Source organism: Athene noctua, chromosome 3 (assembly GCF_965140245.1).
Source record: "Athene noctua chromosome 3, bAthNoc1.hap1.1, whole genome shotgun sequence".
NCBI lineage: Eukaryota > Metazoa > Chordata > Aves > Strigiformes > Strigidae > Athene > Athene noctua.
The window spans coordinates 5,736,738-5,755,255 of record NC_134039.1 but is presented as its reverse complement, the minus strand read 5'-3'; the positions used below and the strand labels follow the sequence as shown (position 1 = coordinate 5,755,255).

The window sequence follows — 18,518 nt, the reverse complement described above, 5'->3', positions numbered from 1 at the left end:
AACAACTGCAGTGCAACTTGTGAAAAGTGTTGGCCATGCCTAGGTATCTCAAGCCCAAAAGGGGATTCAGAGAACAAGTAAACCATCAAAACCTCCATTAATTTTGTCATAGTGGACGAATACTCATGACCTCTTCTAGTGGCTAGCTGAGTCTTAAAGATCTCCTTGATTTCAACAGGGAAAGGCCTGTACTTTGGAGCTGATGGTTCTGTGTATGTGCAACAGAGGGCCCTCCTGCAACTGATCACAGGAATTGATTAGCAAGACAGAGGAATGTAAGAACTGGATTGGCAGATAACTAGGACATGACACAAAACACAAGATAGTTGAAGGTTGTAAACGACAGGGGTTGAGAGAAGTACCTCTGGTGTGTGTGGACATATCTGCAGATTACAGAGAGAAACTACATCATCATTTAGTCTACTCTTTTAGGGAGGGAGGAGGGGGGGGAAAAAAAAAAAAAAAGTAATCTCAGGATTGTTGGACAGTTTCCCAAAGGATATAGTGGAATTTCCCATCCATTATTGCATTCGAAGTTCAGACATGACAAAGCACTAGGGAATGTACATTTGGGAAATGTCTGTGAAAAGGATGGTAGAATCTGATTCACTCCTTTTATCTTTCTGGCTTCTAGCTATTCCATGACCCACTATCCCTACCTTAAAAGAGACAAACCTCAGTGGCTCCCCTCCCTTCTGCCTTTGGGATGCTTTCTCTAGTGTTCCAGCCTGTCTTCTCTATTCTCTATACCCTGTTTATCAGAAATGGCTTATAAATTGCTGCTCCAGGCTGCTTCACATACACTGGGTACCCTTTGCTGTCATACCAGAGCTTGTACTTTAGCCCTGAAGGATCTGCTGCAATGTGCAGTCAGACTTTCCCCTGAACAAACCTTCAGTGTTCTCCTCCTTCATCCTGTCTTACAGATGTCAAAGTTTCCAGACGTGAATGCATAGTCCTGAATCTTTTGGTCAGAGAAACCATTCCCCACTTCTTCATGTACAAGCCTGCTAGCTGTTTAGGGGCAAGAAAACCCCAAGGCCTGGCTCTAGAGCATCTGCAAAGCTCATACAAAAAAAAAAAAAGTTTATTTTTCTCACTCATAACAGACAATCAAATCAATATAATTTTTCTTTCTTTGCCATTCCAAATTTTCCCACAATTTTAAGAACAGTGTTTTTTATCAGAGTTTCAACTGCCGTTGTATGTGTGTGTGTGTACGTGACAATTTCAACTTAGGGGACTCACAAACAGTAAAAGAAAAGCTTCTCCATGGAAGGAGAAATCTTTAGGATCAATGGTGTGTTCCTTGTACTGGAGCGCCTCTATAATCACAAGTAATATTTTTCTGATCCCACACAGAAAGTAAAAGCAATAAGGGCATGATTACACCTGGATTAATTGTCCCAGTTAACTCCACGGCCAGGGCATGCCTGACCTGAAAGCTGGTTTATCTTATATTTTCCCTTACGTCAAGTGAAACTGGACACCTGCTCTGAAAGCAATGAGCCCATGCTCTGGAGTTTGAACTGAAGCATTTATACACACCTTAATCATGGGGACTGCTATTATCTTATAGCTTTTTAAAAAATGGGAGAAAAAATTTGAGTTAACTAATTAACTCATCAGTTCACTTTGTTCCTGCATATTTTTTCTCATGTGATCTTTAATTTTTATTTATATTGAAAAGATAGTCATTCTTAAAAAAACAGGCCAAAACTGGGATTATTCAGCAGTTTGGATTTTCCCCCGCCAAGTAGCGAGTAGTTGTAATTAGTTACAATTTCAACAAACAGGTATGTTTCAAAGGGATATGTCCATTCAGAAATTTCCCACGGGGCTTCTGCCACATCTTACTGCTGTCAGCTAATAGGAAACTACTTTGCTGCTGCTAAACTGTCTTCGAAACTGTTGCATGTGCTAAGGACTGTCAGAAAGAAGCTCCAGAACAGAAACGAGAGCTTGGCAGCGCACAGAATGTAGCAGGGTCTTAAACTTGTAAGCAGTCATAAGTTGATCCAAGGCAGGACCAACTTTACTTCTGTTGTCCCTAACAGGTATGTCTACCCATCCTTTAACAAAAATTCCATGATCACAACGGGTCACGCTTTGTGCTACACTGCTCTCAGCTCTTCTGGCTACCTAACTTGAGTCTCCCCTGCAACATGACTAGAAAAGTACTACTTTTCACATTTAATACAGACTGTTTTCAAAAACAGGCTGCCCAGGAGCAGAAAGACTGTTCAGGGAGATGCATGGTCCTGGATGCAAGCTGATGGCTAAGGAAGGTTTACTACTACTAAAGCCAGGACGGCCTATAAACGTTTGAGTAGCAAGATACTCAAACTCAAGCCCACACTCTGCAAGAGGAAGAAGAACTCTTGCTCCCTGTGCTATTACAGATGTACACAACACTGAATTTCCTCTTATTAAGCTCAGAGACCCAGTTTCCACTTCTCTGGCTCTGTTGCAAGGGATTTGGACAGGTGAAGGGACAAGTTTGAAGCTGCATTTGGAGCAGTTCCATGATGATACTGGGAGACAGGGTAGAGGGAGGTGCACAGCAGATCAACACTGGAAGCTGCCAAGTGAGATTTGTCTCATCATATTACTGCCAGGTGTTTTGCACACCTCAGGGAGAACAAGAGAGAAGCTTTGGGAAGTGAGGCAGGAGAAGGGACAGGCAAACTTTCTGCAGAGACAGTGGGGGAGGACTTAATCATCTAGTGAGGGAAACAGTTAAGCTCCTGCTTGAAGGCTGGTGCACTGTAGTGAAAGACGCAGATGTCTCTGCAATAAGGATTTCATGGAGATGGGAGAGGAAATAATAAAATAAGACTGACTGCACCTGTAGCCTTCACATACAGAGGAGCTATGTACAAGAGTCCAGTAGTTACTAGAAGAGATTGCAGGTGGAGCACTGACACGTTATGCTCTCACCGCAGGTCAGCTTGGACCTCCATGAAGGGAGGGCCCAGGAGACCCCCAGGAGCTGAGCTAGCCAAACCAAACTTTCAATAAGCATTTGCAGTAGGGCCAATAACATGACAGACAAGCACACATGAGCCTATCTGGCAACTGCCAGCTTCTAGCAGGCTACACAAACTCTCCCAGAAACTTTGCCGTTCCTACTGCTGGGGCTTACTGATCTTTCACATTTCTCTGGATCAGATGTTGAGTTTGCCATCGCTCCCTTGTATGCTCTATTTGTCAAACGAGGCGATCTGATGTCCCCCGCCGAGATAAAGCTAACCGTGCTCTTCTCCCAAGAGGGCATGGAAAGCCAGGACTTCAGCTCACGTGCACACAACTCGTAGGTGACTCCGGGTGCACAGACTCTCTGCAAGCTGGAACTGTGAGAGGGTGCAGCTAGCCGCATGCCAGCATGAGAACAAAGGGGCAACACTTGGTCATACTGCAGTAGGGAGTGCAAAATTTGAGAGGGGAAGGGAGCAGAGGGTGGCCAGATAAGCAAAACAGGACAGCGGTGAAAGCACTAGTGGACAAAGCAACTCCTGCGATGATGCACGCACCCATCCACAGCTTTCCCAGATTACAAAAGGCAATGGGCATGTCATACTTCCTTCCAGTGTGGGTTAACTCACCTGGATGGAGATGACAAACACTTCTGGTTTTAAATAGAAAGTACCTCACCTTCCCTCCCCCCCTCCTCCAACAAACAAGAAAGGAGAAATAACAAGTGCTATCAAGCACAGACAAGCCCTTCAGCTAGCCAGGAAACAAGGCAACACAGAATTAAGTGGAGCCCTGAGATCCTCCTCCTTCAAAATGAGGGAGAGACCCAGCTTTCAGCAGGCCACCTTCACCCTCCCTGCGTGGTGCCGGTGCCTCCCAGCCGGCCCTGGCCCCCACGGCAGAGCGGGCCATGCTCCCCATCCCGCTCCCCTGCCGCGGGCGGTGGGGCGGCCCACACGCCCGGGCTGCTGCAAACATGCTCCCAGCAGAGAAAGCCCTGCCCTGCAACGACGGGCTGGGCCTGGCCGCCCCGCCGGAGCTGCACCCACAGCCAGAGCCGCTTCACAGCCCATTGGGCTCTCCTCCTCTTCACCAAAGCAGCAGCAAGAGCTTCTGGCTGCAAGAGGAGAAAGCCATTCACAACAGACTTTGAGCAGCGTGGACAAGGCTACTGATTTTGTTACTAAACAAAGGCTTTCCCAAGCAGTCCACGGCTTGGGCATATCCACGCTGGTGTGGCCACAGCTGGGTGTAGAAATGCCAAAGCCAGCTTTAAGCACCGCAGCTCAAGCAGGAAAGAGCTCCGTGTAGGCTGTAACACTCACCCGAAGAGCAACAAGGATGCCCCAAGCCCTTTCCTGCTATTTCAGCTCAGCTTAGTCCATCACACCGTTCAGATACGCATTAAAAGGAGCCATCTCAGAGCCAGCCTTTCTCCATACAAAGTCCAGAGCTCACCGTGCAGAACTGCCACCAGTTAACATCTCTCCCGGGAGGTCACTTCTTTCAGTTCAGTGAGACACTCAGAAAAGGGGTCGGTGCAGCCACAAACCCTGGTGCTACCGCAAGTCTCAGTTTTTATTTTGATAAAGCTACTCATGCCACGCTTAGGCCTGCTTTCTCAGCTGGATGCCCCCTCCACATGAGGGATGCCCACTGTATGTATTTCTCTGCAAAGAAACAGTTACTGATCTTCACCCACCACCCCGGGCTGCTCTATCGCTGTACAGCCCCTTAAGAGAGGTGAAGGAGTGGGGTCAAAACTCTCGAGCTCACGAGGAGATTACACAGGGCACTAGAGATAAGAATGAAGGAGGGAAATAATTTTACATGGAGTCAGATTTAAGGGTATGGAAAGAAAATGGAACTTGCTGAAGGAAGAATATATCAAATAAGAAAAGCAATCTAAAATGATACGTGCCAAATAACATTCAGTCTACTGTGCTAAACGGTCGACGTGCTGTAAGTATTCTAGGAACTAGGAGCCACCTCAAGTGTTCTAGGCAGGGGAGAAAATACTAAAGTTGTCAATAGTACCTAATCTCCTGGAAAATGCATCTGAGCTGCTACAGAAGCTTGGTAGAAGTGAATGAGACCTCCTGGTCACACCAGTGCAGACAGTCTGCCTGGGTTTTATCACTTCCAGGAGCACCTCACTAACTTTTGCTCATGGTAGGCACACTCAAGATATACTGAGCCTATTAATTATCTAATGATTCACATTATTGAGAAAAAAATAAGGATAACTTTCCTACATTTGTTTCCATTTAAGTAGATTATAATATTTAATGCTAACAAAAAAAAAAAAAAAAAAAAAAAGTGCCAAAGAAACATTGTTTTGGGTAGAACAAAACTTCACCTTGGAAATTGCTACTGAACATTGGCCAGACGACGAGTGAAGACCATGGCTTGGATTGCACATTGCACTTCCCAGCGATGCAGTAAAAATGATTCAGTCTTTAGATAAAATGGGGTCACCTCTATATCAAAAAAACTGGTTCGCTTTAAGCAGAGCTTAAGTTTTGTATTCCTAAAAGCAATGGATAAGCCTTGACATTCTGCAGTCTTCTAGTAGAGGAACAAAAGGAATGGTGTATGGTTCTCACTGCTGTAGCTTAGTAGAAAGATTGACACTACTGAGCAGACAGAGGAAGAATTCCCGCAGTGAAAGCAACACAGTCACTGCAAGTTGCTCTATACGTGTCTCTCTCTAAACTGGGGATGGAGAAATGACTGACAGAAACATCTAGGGTACAAAAGGAGGCAAGGACTTCCGAGATGTACGCTATGATTTTTTTATGCTGCTAGCAGCACGCTATACACATTCCTAGACAGCAGTTTTGCTATAAGCCAGAGGAGTTCCCACTTTCTCTTTGAACAGAGTGATTCAGGACCTAGATGGGAGAGATTCTCCAGTTAACAGGCAGAAATTTTGTAGTCTCTTACAATGCTACAGCATCATGAGCCAGAATCCCACGCTCCTGTTTTTAAGTCTCAGATTAAAGAATGCTAATGTTTGCACCAAACCATTTTGACAGATGCAAATGCCATTAAAACATCAAAGGGCTTGGAAACACACTTGAAAGCTTGGCCTTGCCCAGTCTGCACAGTGGAACCATTGCTGAGCACAGCTGTTGTCACGTTACCTGTACCAGTCCTGAGCACAGTTAAGCTATGGACAGATAAGGATGAACAACATTCAGCACAGTGAACTGGGACAAACTGTCCTCCCCTGCAGAAGTGGCCTCTGAAGTTATCCTGCCTGATGTTCTCATCAAACACGTAATATGACCTCTTTCACAGCCAGATCAAGTTCCACCTTGAAAACTCTGAAGATTTCTTGCTGCCATTACTCATAGTTGTCAGAGCCCTACAGGACAGATGAGGCAAAGTTGGAACATTTTAGCAGTATGGGATGACTGATAAGTTAATACAGCAAAATATACTCAGCCATAAATATACTGGCAAAATGCTGCTTTTGTATCAGTAGGTAAAGCATATCCTATGCAACCAAAGCAATTCCCAAAATACCAACAAAACTGCATCTGTATGTCACACCATGCTAATAACTTCTACCAGCACAACTTCATCAGCCGTAACAGCTGTACCTACAGCAAAAACCTGTACCACGTATCTGGCTTCAGTATTGTCAGTACTATCAGCTGCAGGTAACAATAAAAAATTGTTGGAATCAACATACCATGAGATAGCAACAATAGGAAAAATAAAAATCTTGAACACGTTAATCCTCATTTTGTGTTTTCTGAATGCATGTTTTCAGCTCCCCACAGCACTTTTAGTTACCTGATGACTCCAATAATGAGATTTATAAAAAAATGTGGGGGGAAAAAAAAAAATGTTACGAGACTTGCATCGTAATAAAAAATACTTGGCAATACCGTAACAGTGATGCAGCTTTGTACTGAAAACTGCAGCTGAAGGAAAAAAAAGTCCATCCAAAAGGGATGTCGGGATGTGTGTGGGGAAAACAGATTTTGGTACAACCCTTCCCTAACCCAGCTTTTCAAGGAACAAACCATACTTTCTTGGAATTTTAATTGGTGTACTTAGATTGAAGAAGTTATCAAGCACAATGAGACATGTTTGCTATTGGGAGCAAAAAGTATTAGATATAAATAAAATGTTATAAGAAATGTAAATGTGGGAAAGCACCAGTGAGGACCCCTTCCCTCTCCCCGTGGAAAAATAGCTTCACACACCCAAAGCCACAGGAATTGTGTGGGTGCTGAATAGGAAGGTACTAATGCAAACACATGGAAAACTTGTTGTTACTCACGGTGTAACGCCTGCATGGCCAACTGGCATAGGTTTATTGTGTGCATCAAATATTTTCTGTTTTTCATATAGTCCCACTTCCTAGAATCATGTGGTTATGTGAGAATTTTGGCTTACAATTAAGAAAAATGCATGTCTGGCCTTTAATGGGTGTGGAAAAGGCCTGAAAAATAAAGTACGGCTCAAAAATTAGATCTGGCTGACTAGGTTTATCTTAATTTTTTAAGGAAAACTGTTAAATTTAAACTTACGACTAACAAGAGCAAGGGCAACTCCCCCTCTCCCCTTTACCCTGTTACTGTTTTTCAGCATTTGGGACTGATGACACTGAACTTGGTTGCAGAATATTTAGAGCTACACGAACTACCAGAAACTGAAAGACTGGCAGAGAAATATGCTGTGGTATAACTGAGTTAACAAAAATGAATAATCAAGTTCATCAGGCCCAATTTAGGTATTTGCAGATATTCTGCAAAGTTCATCTGTTTATGGTCCGGTCCTATAAAGGTACAGAGTTCCTTCAATTCCTTCTGCCACTGCTGACTGTAAAGCCAACACCAGCTGGAATCAGGTCCTAATAAATTTTGATTAAGACTCGACGTGATGCCCTGAAATCCAGAACAGATTAAGGCAACACATATACAGGTTGCTGCCATCTTCTCCCACGTGCTGGTGCACACGTGACCGTACGTAAGCCAGCCCAGGGAGTTATCGAGCCAAAAAAACAACCCAGAAGCAGAGTGGTGTGAGCAGCCATAAAGGTGAGACCCAGAAGGAAACACAAAACAACAAAAAAAATAAAGGTAAATACGACAGCTCTCTGCAGTAGCTGTACATGCCGTTGTAAAAGCTGTAGCAGCTGCAAGGAGTGGGCAGGAACAAGAGGCTGGGCGATGGGCTGGTGAGCGGGAAAGCAGAAACCTGGACTTAGACCTAAGTTATGGTGAAACCACACCCAGGATCTACAAGCAAGTCCCTGACACTCCAGCGTAGGTGTCTTGCCACGTGGGACTGCCAAGTGTTTCCAACGCAGATGCACCCTCACTAGCCCACAAAGAACAGAAGCAGCAGAGAAATTTTACTTTTTTGGGACCAGCTCTCTGCTAGTAAAGTTTGATACGTTAGAAGCAGGCACCATGGGAAGTGGGATATTCTAATTGCATTTATAACCATTTCCAAAGAAGCCATTATTTTATGGTTTAATATTTCCTTCTCTCATTTATTGTCACTGACTCTACCATTCCGTGAACCCAAACGCAGCTTTCTCCCCTCAGCAAAGGATTGGGTCTAGGAGGACGTTTCATGGCAGCCAGATGAACTCAAAGGAGCCAGCCCACTGTGAGCAACTCTGAAAACAAGTAACAACATGAAGAAGATGCTAGGGAAAGCCCTGGAAACCTCCTCAAACCCTCTGCAAAGTCTAGCATGGAAGTATTCCAAACAGAAGGGGAGGGGAAGGCATTTTTGTGACCCTGTCTTTCAGAACGAGCAGTGAAAAGTTGTATAAATCAGGGGTTTAAATGGTGTAACTGATATACATCAATCTTATGAAATGCTTTTTATAACCAGCTTCACCAATTACCACGACCTTATTTCAAAGTTTATAGTAGTAATTACAGCTCATACATGTTGTAGTTAAGATTTAGCATTAGTTCCTAATACCGTAATTAACACAGCATATTATTAAAAAAAAAAAATTAAAAAAAAATGTAGAGCCCTACAGGTAAAACCTTAAAAAAAATTAAGAAATAGCACAGCCAGATCAACAATACTGACATTCTCTATTTCAGCAATATATCCCCTTATTGGTCAATGGGCAAAAATTATGCCCACGTACTTCATGTGCAGTACAGCTCCACGTCTGTATTAATTTAAAGCACAGATTTCATAACAGCTTCAAAATATCACTAGCATTTCTGTGAAGTACTAATTACAATATTTTTTCCCATTTTAATAATTAAATGAGTTTCAATAAGGAATAATTACAGATATTTTAATCCTCCCTCCCTCCATTTTCATTTTTCTGCATATGAATGAGGGGGTAGAGTCTGCTTCCCACCACTACCCTTCAAGATTTCCTAAAATAGTACTCCCTGATGGCTTCATGGCTCTTCAGGTATTAGCTGAGCAATTAAAATCCTGAGACTGCCCTTTGGCAGTCTTTGAAGACATTGACTCTGACTTCTGAATGGCCTATGGCTTTCTTTCCTCAACCCTGGGGCATGTAAAACTACCTCTCTCTTTTCCCTCCCAAGTCCCACTCTATTAGATGGCGATGCAGAGGAGTAAAAGAAGGTCTGTGTGCTTTAAATTCACCCTGAGCGCATGATTTCGGTGTGCTAGAGAGAAATTAGAACATGAGGCAGTTTAACTCCTAACAGTCACCATGACTAATAGTGTAATACAGACCCGATACAATTTCCTCTACCTCTTTTATGACATGATCACAAAATAATGCCAGCTCTGGCTCAGGAATGCAAAGTCCTCAGTACACTTGCATCCAGCAACCTACGCAAGCGTGCACGCTATATTTTAATTGAAGTTGTGCATACTTTAGCATGAATGAGAAACTTCCCCTGGGAAGCTATAGGCACCAGTTAAATGAAATCTAAGACTCAGCTCGCTGTCTTTCCCATTACCTGCAACATGCTTTGATCAGTGGGGCATAAATAAACACATAAACATCCCATCTCTCCCAAGTTCAATGAGATACAGCAGAGTTCCTGCAGTTCAGCCTCATAGGTGGCTCTCAGTTGTGATTTCTGACACTGCCCATCAAACTCACCTAAACAGGTTTATCGGACTTGGCACATGGCAAAATGCTTCGCTGCGCTTAAAGAAAATCACTACAGGCAACAGCAAAGAGTACAATCTAGTATGATCGCTGTAGTTCAGGGAAGCTAAGAACAAAAGAGGTGCTCGACGGGGGGGAGGATTGGGAGGTACCAGGAAAGGGGGTGGGGTTGTCAGTGGACCATGCCCAGGAGGAAAGGAAGAGTCAGAGCTCTCTTTCTTAGATTGTCCTTCCCAAACACCCTCCTGTATGGAAAATGGGTCTTCAGTCTTACCTCTGCCAGACTGATGCACTTGAGGAACCCAGCTTTCAGCACGAACATTTGCTGACTATTATTGAACCCAGCACCTCGCCTCTTCCACGTGTGGCAGCCAGCTGGATGGACAGCACATTAGTGGACAGGCAGGGGCACAGAGTGATTTTTATAAGTCCCCAGGTCAACAGGACAGAAAAACTGCAAGTGGGGTGGAGAGCTGAGGACAAGACAAGCAAGGCCCTGCCCTTGCAGCAGGTTGAGCGACAGCCTGAGGCAGTGGTCCTTGCCTGGGATGGGCAGCAAAGCAGGAGGCTTTAACCACCCGAGTCCAGCCACTGTTTTATGAGCAATGGCGTTTTATGAGCAACTGCCTCGATGGCAGATCCTGCAGTGCTGACAGTTGTACCTGGCGACGACTCCCTGCCACGAGGCTGAAGTGAAGAACAGCGACACACGACTTGACGTGACAAATCTACTCTGTCAACCTTGGCAGCTCTTTACACAGGAGGTATGACACAGATCACGGCAGATCAGCTCCCAAGAAGCAATCCCATTAACGAAGGTGCAATTACAGCTATACCCACAGCAGGAGGTATCAGCATTACCGCCGTTGTTGCACACATGGGAAACACCCAGCACTCTGAACTTTTGGCTATTCCTGCTCTACTACTATTTACCCTAACAGAAGGTGATGAAGATGCACTCACAGGACTGCTGTTTCAAGTCTTGCCTCTACTAACAGCTACAGCTTATGAACAGTTAAACACAGTTGCGGTCACCCAGACATTTCAAGCTAGTGGGTCCACAAAGGATAACTGTTATTATCAGTAACATAATACAGGCTGAAATGGGAACAGGCACGTTAGGATACTAGGAGCTCTCCTTCGTTCAATTCCCTGCTGCAGTCATTCATTAAAAGAAGGACCTTAACAGAAAGCTTAGATTGTAACTGGGTTTTTTCCAAGGCAACCAAGAACTGTGCCACCATCCCGACATCATCCAGCAGAATAATCACCTAATTCTGGCAGATTCCAGCAGTTTCTGCCCATCTGAGGGTCATCTGTGCAGTTGAGGAAATGCTAACCCCTCCTACCTCACAGACATACTCTGAGGATTAGTCAGGGAGTGGCTGAACAGTGCACTGAATATGCAAAGCCCTGTTATAAACTCTGTATCTGATTGCAACCGTAAGCAAAGTTGTATTTAAGCAATCCCTTCACCAACAAAAATATACCGACTGCCCATTCTGTTCCTTCCTTCCGTGTCTTTTGCCTCCAAGCTCTTTGAGATACAAACCAGGTTACTAAGATATTTTCCTTTTGTGCTGCAGATTTGGTTAGTACAAATAATAGACGTGTATTTCACACAAAGCAGTGTCTGTAATCAGTTGTTTCAGCTCATTCTGGACCAGTGTTACGTTGGTATCATGCTTCTTGCCCTGTAGGGATCTCACTCCCAGTCAATGAAAGCCCCTGCCCCATAACCTCACATATGTCAGATACTCACAGTTGTCCGCATTCAGGTAAGACCCTTTCTGAAATTCCATCAGTTTTATAAGCTTAGGACCTACAGCACCAAATATTTCTTGCTACCTCCAAGCACAAAACTGCATCTCTCAAGCCATTCTTTAAAAACCAAGTTGGTGTTTTTGCACATGCTTACCTCAACACTTCTGTTTGTGGATCCTGCAACTATTAGTGCTTTTATTTTTTCCTCTTTTAAATGTGCTTTGTTCACTCGTTTCCTTTGTCACAACCAAACCTTCTACAATGCCATCTTTTAAATTAACTTTTCAAAGGCAACATTCTATTAAACATAATACATTTCAGGGTAGATTTTCTTCCATATTACCTTGCTGAACTTGAGATTTCTGTTCATGCCAGTTTTCATTGCACATGCAATGCAGCACATCTCATCTTTTCTTGTTCTTTTTTTCCATTTTTGCTATGACTATCAGAGTCGATCCATTTTTCCCCTTTTATACTCAAGATACCTATTTTCATGCCTTTGATATCACTATTATTACACACTCAGCAGCTGAATAGATAAAAATATGAAGGAAAAACGGCTCTGGTGTGTCTGATAACACTCACTGAGCAACTCAGCTGTCATGATTCTTCTATACACACAGCCACCATTTTTAGGCTGCTTTTCACGGCCCTGACCCTCCGCTGAAACTGGTCAGAGCACACACTACAATGACCTAACTCACTCCTCCAGGATAAGGCACATTTCATTGCTCTAGCACACATCCAAATTGCTCATCTTCCTTTCTCTTCACCTCTCTGAAATGAAACAGCTCATTTTACTCATTGTGTAGGGGCAGGAAGATAAGGTGGACTGCACAGGCAATGTCCAAAGAAGACTGCCTTCCCAGAGGGCACATGACTGACTAAAATGAGCAGCGTTGACCTTGTGCTTACATAAGAACACCTTATAGCTTCCTTTTCAATCACTGCCACATGCACTAAGAGATTGTCCCCTCTTCCCAGTGGTTCCAAGGGATGAGGAAGAGAATGAGCGTACATTAATGTATTTCCCATCCTTTGACACAGCACCGGATGGTGTCAAGAAGTTAGTGGGTATCTTGAGGGCTGAACCCACCTCTCTCAATCACTTGTGCATTTAGGAAGGCACACTATGACCCATAATTCGTTATAAAAACAGAGGTACTCCCACTTCACCTGTCTCCCCACAGCATCCCCTCTCTGCACTTCGAGGTTTGTTACAGAGTCTTGACAAGGTTGTGAGCTGTAGTGCAGCCTTCTCAGTGCTATCCACACTGAGCCGCTTCTTGCCTACACTTGAAACACACCTTTCCAGGAGAAAACACCTTTCTGAGGATGGGTAGAGATGGGAAGAGAGAAGTGTATCATTCTAAAGCCACCCCTAATGGCTATAAAAGAAGTGTATCATTCTAATGCCACCCCATCAGCTATACTGTACTCAGACTCATATCTCAGTGACTTACAGCAAAAGAGAGACGCAGAGAAGCAACAAACAATGGGAAGAGTTTTTTGAGACAACTGCAACACCAACAGTCAGGACCGAATCCTCACCATTCTAAATATTGTGCAGTGAGACACTGTCCCTGTCCTGAAGGGCTGGCAGTATACTCATAACATCTCTTCTCCTATAAATCCAGCAACAGAGGGGAAAGAGACATACACTGCACCTTCTCAACTTCACTGCTGTGCAACCTGACAGCCCTCACCTGTAAAAACAGACAGTGATCTCAGATTATTTTAGAAAGGAGGTCGACTCAAATGTTGCAGCTAGATTACATTTCATAGGCCTTAGAGTTACCCTCAGATGCCTGCACTATGGAATACCTACAGCAAAATTTCTGCATTTAAACAGAAGCTCAGGCTTAATCCGTGCCACAAGGATTTTGCCTAGAGACTAGAGCCACTAAAGACACAGCTACAGCATCGGAGTTTTGCTCAGCACTGGTATGGCTATGGCATCCTTCTCCTTTGAAGTGAAGTATACCAGCAAAGCTGTACTCTTACTGGTATACTCTTACAAAGTTTCCACTAGCACCTCCTCGCAGGACAGGAATCTGTAGTAAAGACATAAGGGCCCAGTTAAGATTTATGCTATTCAAAGAATTATATGTAGGCACTTTTGATCATTACACCTGTAAATTTTTGTGAGTATAAAGCGTACATACCATAAAGCTTACACATTCTTACTTTTTGTAGCTACCCAGCAACACTGTGGAAAAGTACCTTCTTGCCACCCTTCCTCCCACCAGCGGTGATTGTGTTAGTTTAACACTGACCTGGACATCTATTTCTCTATGAAGTGAATATGGAAGTGGAGCCATTGCAGCCACCTTGTGGCTGCTGCGAACAACCACCACGTCCCACAGGTTACAGGTCTGTGCGTAACCCAGACTCCTGCCTTGCACCCCATGTCCCCCAGATTATCTCAGGGCTTCTGCCATCTGGACGAATCGTGCCCTGACACGACCAGGATGCCAATCCCCTCCCCTCTACTTTGGATCCATAAATTCTACTGTTGGAGCCGTTGTTGAAGCAGCAGCTGTTCCTCCTCCAGTCACACCCTGTGCAAGGCTGGGTCTGCTCACCAGCCCGTGACTCTGCTCTGCCCACGGGTGGCACATGCAGGGCATCACCAAGCTTGTGGATCCCACTGGGCACCTCAGCCTGACCCATGTAAGGATTTGGGAAGTTTTGTGTATGACTGGCACCAGGAACTTCAGTGCTGAATGCACTCTGAGCACCAGCAAGGCCACAGGCAGCGGACCTCACACACTGAGCGCCTGTGTGTAGCCAGTTGTTCAATTAGAGACTACAGAGAGGTAGTTTGATGTCTGAGTGTCAACTCTTCTACGTGACTTACAACAAATAGGATATGTTCCCAGGAAGCTAATTTATGGCCAGCTCTGCTTCCATGCGATACTGTCCAAGCAGCAGGCTGAGGAGCTTCCTCAGTTCACTTCTTGTATACTACCCAATTCCAGTTTCTGTAGCCACTCCTCCTCAACCTCTTCTAGCATCACAACACCCTTTATTTTGTATACATTTACATATGTGTCTGTTTACACACATACATTTGTACACGTCACAGCAATCACCTTCCCCCTTCTAAATTTTTCCCACTATCAAAAGCAATAGCCCTCCCCCTGACCTTGCACTGAACTTGTACTAAAGTCATGGGAAATTATTCTTTGACTTCATCTAGCTGTAATCCAACCCCCAAACCGTGAGTTCGAAATGAGACTCCACCACAGGCTCAGCTCCACGACCCTTGCAGTGTTCAGCCTTGCACTTGAAGGAACAGCCTTTAAAACAAGAGATGGGGAATGGATTTTGTCCCAGAAAACGAATTCCACTACAAGAGCAAGAAAGCTGGAGTTGCTTGTTAATGGAAGAGACAAGATTAATTAAGCTTTCCCAAAAGGGAACCCTACCTTGTTCAGGCACTGAAAACCACTGAGAATCTCACATCTAGAACACACGAATACATTAGGTTGCAACTTTTCTGCACTGATGAACCTTTCATAGGCATCAGTATATCACAGCCAAGGCACAGACCTTCTTCTTTGTACATTAAATGTGCTTTCCCACACGAAGTCTAACTCCAACACACACTTTTTGACCAAAGGCATAACTGCAGCTGAACTAAATTTGGTCTTGGCTAAACCCAGTTCCCCCAAGTCATGCATCAGAGTTAACCTGGGCTACTGAGCAAATCAGGGCAGGTATTCTCACATGTCTGCTGCAAAGGGAAAGTGAAAAAACACATTAGCTTCCATTAAGACTTAAAGTGAGGTGTGCTCGTGGCAATTCCTGTATGTCAAGCCTTAGTTTCACAAGCTCTTTGGCTTGCCAGAAGGAGTCCTATCCCCTGCCTTCCTTATTCCCACCCTCACACTGCCCTTTCTCTCCGTGTGGTATAGGCATGCGTGTGCTCACGACGAACCACAGCAGGGAATGACAACAGGTAAGCACAATAGCTTCTTTCAACAGCAGTGCCCCAGTGGCATGCTACTCTTTGCATCAGACCTAGCACTGTCTGGCAACAGAGCAGGGTGATCCAACTTCCAGACGAAAAGTTATAATTTTTGTTTAGGAAAAGGGGTTTATTTTCCGTTGGAGCAGTGATTTGAGGCCACTTGGTCACTAGATCCGATCCAAGGGAAGCAGCAGGAGCTTGCAGTCAGGACTGGATGAGAACTGGATCGTCCCTTCAGCAGCAGCCTGTAGTTATGCTGGATTAACCATTACACGAAGCCGTACTCCAGGCAACACAAGTTATTCAATTACATCTCTCCGAAAGCCCTGTCTATGCACAGACACCACAGCCAGGCACACTCAGCCGCTGCTCTAAATCACACCAGTCACCCTGTGACTACAGCTCCACCATTGCCTCTTCCCAGAAGCAAGAGGTCAGCAGGGATAACACCTGTAAACTTGCGGTACAATAGGCCACCTTTTTGCTGGAATGTGTCATCCTGGCGGCAACAGGCTCTGTAATCTGGCATGAAAATTTGTAGCAAGACTTTGTGGTTAGGAACCAGGCTGGACAGATTGAGATAAGAAATTAGCGAGTGTAATCAACCGTTGGAATAATTTACCTGGGGAACCAGTGCAATCTATCACTTGATATCTTGAAATCAAGACCGGGTACTTTTCTAATAGAATTTTGGATTTGATGCAGTGATAACCAGCTGGGATTGTAAATACCAGGGGTCAGAATAAAGCATCTGTCCCCAAATGGCTGATACCAGGACCATCAACTGTACAATCTCCTCACAGAGGGGGGAAACAATTTCTCTCTGCGCAGCCCAAGTGCCGAAACAATAGATCACAACTACACTTGCACTGAAGACACTTCTAAGGACTTCATTAAAAGATACAACGGGAGTTCAGTGGAGAGCTACAAAGCTGAAAGGAATTACAAAACTTACCAGGCATGACTACTGAAATAAACTAGCCATGTATAATTTAGCTAAACAGTAACTGTGTAGCAACACCAAACTGGAAAGATCCCAGATGACAGAAAGCATAATTCTTAGAATCAAATATTCATGGGGGGAAAAAATTGATTCCTATTATGAATTTGAAATCCTTTGCAGGCCGTTTCTTAAATTTTGCCTGGAATAACCACAGAGAGTGAACATAAGTTGCATGAATACAGATTAATTAAATAAACCGGCTTGCTTTAAACTGGACTCCGAAGTAGAGTGTGTTAAAAAAAAAAAAAAACCACAAACAAAACACTACAGCAAAATTTGGCTCTTTACCTATAGAAAGCACTTGAAACAAGTGAACCGTAAGAAAGGAGAAGACTCAATAGAACAGAAAGAGCATCTACCTAAAGTTAACAGGATGAAATAAGAGTCCCAGGAAACAGACTCTTACCGGCAAAATCTATCGGGATGCACAAGAGGTTCCCAGACGAAGCATTTGAATCCCACTATTTCAGAGAGCAGGAACAGGGGGGTTCAGCAAAGAGCACCAAGCTCATGCCTAGTCTCCTGTTGTCACTAGCAATGACACCACAAACCCCCACTCACAGATTTACTGAGATCACCAGGCTACTGCACGGACAGCACGATACAAACGCGACCCTCAATCACGAGTCGGCGAGATGCGGTTCTACGTGGAAGCCAGCTGAGCTTTCTAAGTATTAATAGTAATTGAGAATTAAGAAGAAATCTGGATTTGGTACAACTTCGAGCCTGATTTATGGATGCCTCCTCCTCGCCCAGTTCAGCTGCAGTTCTGAAATCTGGGTCACCCATACATTATTGCTCCAAACCAAGCCACCTCCCTCCCATGCAACCCTTTAAAAAGACTCTGCCCTTATCCGAGCCATCTCCAACAAGCCATTTAGGTTACGAGAAACTCCAAAACACCAGAGAATCAGGTCACAGAACTTCAACAACGCGTTACAGATGCAGCTTGGTCAGAGAGGAATGGCCGCGCAGCTCAAGGGGAAGCCAACAGCATCCACATCCAGCAGCTCCTTAGTAAAGTCTGCAAGGAGCCAACACAGAGCTGAGCCCAGATCTCCTTCCCTGACCCAGTATTCCCGACTGGGTTTGATCCAGGTCTTACCCAACCGCTGGGAATAAGCGAGGCATCGAGCGCAAGGATAAGAGGGGTGCTGGGGCAGGATGGGTCAGGCCAGAGCTGCGGGAGCTCGGAAGCCCCCCGGCAGGTGGGCTGGGGTTGCCATCAGAGCGGCTGCGGGCAGGAGGGGAAGGCAGCAGCAGGCAGGTACCTCGCCTTTCTGCCTTTCCCTCCGTGACAGGCCATAAAAGTCACGAGGCGGCCGCCAGCAGAGCAAAGAGGAAAACAACGAGGTGTCCAGAGTTCAAGCGCGGCCCCGAGACTCCCGGGCCCCGGGCACCGGCGGCAAAGCCCAGCCGACACCGTGGGAGCTGGCTCCAGCGTGGGAGGCACCATTTCTGCGGGAACAGGCTCCGGCTGCTGGCACCGGAGCCTGGGACCGGGCCTGTGCTGCGGGCCCTACCTGCTGCCGGCAGCGGGAGGAGGAGCGGGGCGCCGGCGGTGCTGGGGAGCGGGGGGGTGCTGGCGGGGCGCGGAGCCTCCGCCGTCCCGCACAGGCCGCTGCGGGCTGCGCCCCCGCCTCAACTTCCCGGGGCCTGCCCAGGGGCTGGCGGGGAGGATCCCCCGGCACCGGCTCCCCGGGGCTGCG

The 18,518-nt window shown here is 45.3% G+C and overlaps 1 protein-coding gene across 1 annotated transcript in view; it reads right to left on the bottom strand.

Moving 5' to 3' along the window:
• The window catches only part of ARHGEF5 (Rho guanine nucleotide exchange factor 5), a 36,388-nt gene extending 17,947 nt beyond the window's left edge, over positions 1-18,441 (bottom strand). The window contains exon 1 of the mRNA XM_074901212.1: positions 18,333-18,441. The gene's annotated coding sequence lies outside the window, so the exon portion shown is untranslated. The remainder of the gene's footprint in view (positions 1-18,332) is intronic.
• Positions 18,442-18,518: the final 77 nt, after the last annotated feature.